The sequence below is a fragment of the Centruroides sculpturatus genome, unplaced genomic scaffold (assembly GCF_000671375.1).
Source record: "Centruroides sculpturatus isolate CEXI.00-Female unplaced genomic scaffold, Cexi_2.0 scaffold421, whole genome shotgun sequence".
Classification (NCBI taxonomy): Eukaryota; Metazoa; Arthropoda; class Arachnida; order Scorpiones; family Buthidae; genus Centruroides; species Centruroides sculpturatus.
Genome location: NW_019385018.1, coordinates 263,448 through 267,933, shown reverse-complemented (window position 1 = coordinate 267,933; position 4,486 = coordinate 263,448). Strand labels below are relative to the sequence as shown.

General features: G+C 30.3%; 1 pseudogene; it reads right to left on the bottom strand.

Moving 5' to 3' along the window:
• Positions 1–473, bottom strand: part of LOC111633504 — a 12,019-nt pseudogene extending 11,546 nt beyond the window's left edge.
• Positions 474–4,486: the final 4,013 nt, after the last annotated feature.

The window sequence follows — 4,486 nt, the reverse complement described above, 5'->3', positions numbered from 1 at the left end:
TTATTATAAATTATTAACATTTTTAAATTCATATTTTAAAAACAGGATATAAGAATTTAATTTATTTTAATTAAAACGTTGTGAATATTTTTATATTTTATTATTGTCCTGACCATTATATTTATTAAATATTTGTTAATTAATTTAAAAAGTCTTCCTCATACTTCATTAAAACAAACTTAACATAATATAATCATTTAATAATGACTGATATTATAGTTTTTAAAACAAAATTTATTTATTAATTTATATTATTTAAATTCATTCAAATATAGAAAATAGGTATTGAAAATAAAGGAAAATGTACAGTACATACCTTTAAATTAAAATCCTTTAGAAGTTAATATATTACATCTGTATTTGTTAAAATTTAAGTGTAATATTTATGACAAATTATGTGATTTTTTAATAAGTAAAAATGCTAAGTAACTCTACAAAGCGCATTTAAACTAGTCTGTTTCAAATGTAAAAATGAATGATATTAATTTTCGCATGACTTTGCAACGATGTAATGGGTTCAAAGGATAAAATACGATTACAAAATAGACGTTATCAAACACAATATAACCATCTATTAGAATGCAGGTACGAATTTCTATCTAATTATATTTTTAATTAAGAAAAACAGAATGTATTTGAATTTTCAAGTGTAATATCTCCATGATAATAAACAATAATTTTATTAAAATTAAGCTATATCCATGTATGCGCGTGATTGTTTATACAATATTTCTCTTAATACAGAAACTGCTTACTTATTGATTTTTTATTTGAAAATTTCTTCGTTTTTTTGCCAAATTTTTTAAAACATCTCACCTTAAATACCAAAAATAAATACATTAAAACTAATAAGAAATCATTTTACTTTAATGCCATTACTCCTAAGCAGATATTGTCAAACTTTTTCAGTCAGATACAATAATCTCGACATAAGTAAGCTAGTGTAGCCATTATGTGACTTACCGAAGCTTAAAAATGCAATCAAAATACAAACTGTAAGTTTGATCAAATGCAAATAAACACACAAATAAATTAGATTAGACAGTAAACAGACAGCATGACCCAATATGCCAAAAAAACGATAAAATTGACGAAACAGATTATAAATAGTTATTCAAGATAAAACACAGCATAACTAACACTATAAAAGTATACTTCCTTGTTATATTAACAAGGAAGTAGTAGCTGTTCATGTAGTAATTTTTACATATTCTTTTAGTAATACTTTCTTTAACTTTTTAGAAAATATGTTTCAAAAACTCCGATGCAGGATAATAAAACAAGCCTCTTTTATTTATGCATTTATCTCCTATAAATAAGGAAGGCTTGTGGAACAGGAAAAGCTGTCTGCTCACAATTATTAAATTATAAGATAAATATTATACTGTGAAAGATTATCCTATTTTACAGTATTAAAACTCTGGTTAGATAATATCATATAACTAAATTTTTCTGCTTCACGACTTGTTTGTTTGTTTGTACAGCAATACAATTCGTTCCAACATAACACGTGGAAGATCTCTAAGAGCAGTGACTTAACGAGAGGACTTTTTATAAAAACTTGATCCTGTTTAGGTGCTAGACATGTGGAGAAAACCTGAAATTCGATTTTACATAAATTACAAAGTTGATATATAAGTGTAACTGTATATTAATTTTACAATTATTGTTCTGGTAATTTTATCAAATCAAGTGTAACTGTGTAATCGTTATTTGTGATCTCCAAATCGTATGAATTTTTTCAACAAACAGAACAGGGAGAAGACTACATACAGTCAGGAGGCATTTCGTTTTGCTTTTCAATAGCGCTTTTTTCTTTCACTTTGTTCGCTTATTTACTGCTGTTAGTATTGCTGCACAGCAATATTAGGAAAGCTCAATACAAACAAATCTAGATGATCTGTTCCCAGTGGAGAGTTGCGTAGTCACTACTAAGTCCTTTTATGGATGCTTCATGCATGTTTTAAAGTAATTTAAAAAATTGTAACCAGTGCCGGCCCGAGGCAAGTTTTAGGATGGAGCGACATCCTATTATGGCGCCCCCTTGGTTGCCCCTAATTTATACCCTTTAATTTTCTTTACCACTGAGACGCCCCTAGGACTTAGCGACTAGAGCTCGCCCTATGGTAGGGCCGGCTCTGATTGTGACAGTACATGCAGGCTACTTGCGATTCTTTCCTACTGAAGTACTACTTCTATGATAGTAAAACGAGATATTATTGTAAGCGTAAATAACCGATTGATCATATATTTCTTTCTTTTTCATTCTTTCTGTCCTTTGGTCATTAAAAGAGCTTTTTTTCAAGTTTATCGTGGGTTCGGCCAAGCTTACTGTGATGTTGCCTGGTGGTGAGGGACAGAGTTCAAGATATCCAAGACATAACACTCTCGAAAAATCTCTGGGGTATTTTCGACCTGTCCATATTCGATTTTGGGTCTCACAGAATGGCAAGACTGACTGACGTCTTACCTCCTCGGTCATCTGGCCAGTCAATCTCCCTGTAGAAACTTAACAATTTGCACATTGTTAATTGACTGGCCAGGGAGATTGACTGGCCAGATGACCGAGGAGGTAAGACGCAGTGTTGCCGTTCCTAGTACATTTGTACTTTTCTGGTACATTTTGCCCTTTCCAGTAAATTGAAAGTACATTTAGATTTTTAGTACATTTTCAGTACATTATAATATTTCAAGTACCATTTACGGTACAAAATAATATTTCACGCCTTAACGAAAAAATGAGAAAAATTAGTTTAATAAAGTCTCACTAGCGTCACTGCTTGCTAATTTAAATTATCCAATCACAACATACAAATGGTGTGTGTCCGTCGACGTCAGCAACATAGATAGTTGCACGTGTAAACGGTCTTGACTCGGTGGTCTTCTTTCACACGTTCAGTTGTCTGCACATTCTCATCAGGACCTTGACAAAATTTTTCATGCCACGTGGTCCAAACAATTCAACTCCGTCAAACAAAAATAATGGACAGGTAAGGAAATCAATGATTTTAAACTTTTGTCGTCAATAATATCAAAATATCCGTTAAGTCAGAAACAAATTATTACAGAAAATAGTTTTGAAATTGTACGAGTATAAATAATATAAATACTTTTATATTATTTTCTACCACTATAATTTAATTCTTAAATTATGAACTTCAATTTTAGTAATCGTAGTAAAAGAAATAAGGGTTAATGTTACGTATGGTTCCAAAATGGCCGCGCTTCCGACTGTTCCAAGGTCTATATAAGAAGATCAGGACACGCGTGATCTACTTCTTGAGCTGCCATTTTGGGGTTTTTTGAGTTGCATGTTTTAAGCAAACTTGTACGAGCAGTCAGTTTTATATGACATTAATTAAACTAAAATTGCATAAATCCTGTAATTTCCAGTCAAAAATATAATAATAATTTCGGATGATTATGCAACCCCAATTTTATGTAACGTTTTCATCAAATAGTTTAAAAGAAACAAGCATCCTTATCTTTTGCTGTCATGATTGAAATTAATTAAATAGGTACTAAAACTGATGCAATTACGTATATACCACTTCGTAAAGTGATGCAATAACATCAAAAAAATTTAAAGTATAATAAAGAATAAAATAATATAATATAACAAATTTATAATTATTTTTTAAAGCACGATTGATTGTAAAATTAAAATGAAATTCAATAGTATTTTAATTTTAAATAGCTTTCAAAAAATTCCAAAAATAAGATTTAAAATTAAATTACTTGACAATAAACTATATAAATTACGTGCCCATATATATATATATATAGGCACATAAACAAAGTATTCATAGAACTAGTACATTTTGAAGGAAAATAGTACATTTTTTGAAGGCTCTTCAGTACGTTTTGAAATTTCATTGCGGCAACACTGGTAAGACGTCAGTCAGTCTTGCCATTCTGTGAGACCCAAAATCGAATATAGACAGGTCGAAAATACCCCAGAGATTTTTCGTATATCTAACTCAAATGGCCTAACACATTTGAGTTAGATATACATGCCATGGTAAGTTGAATTGCAAAATGATTCCGAATATCTCTCTCTCTCTATTTTGATTCTTTCTGATTTCTGGGCAATAACTTATAAGACGATTTTTTTCCACGCCCATCATAGATTTGGCCAGGCCACAATGATGAGATTGAGTGGTGAGGAATAGAGAAACAAAACCCGACATATCCAGACAGACCACACCCAAAAAATTCGTGGGGTTGCTCTTCCGGATTTAACCCCAGATTTTCCAGAGTGGTAGGGTGGCCCTTCAACCGCCTTGACATTCTGCCCTACATATATTAAATATCATTTAAATTGAGAACTATAAATTGGTCAGCCACAATTTCATATACTTTATTATCTTCAGAATTCGGAGGAAAAAACTAACATTACAAAAAAAAATTAAACAAAATTATACCTAATAGAAAAGTCATATTAATAATTAATAATTTAATTTTAATTTAAAAATTCAAATATTTT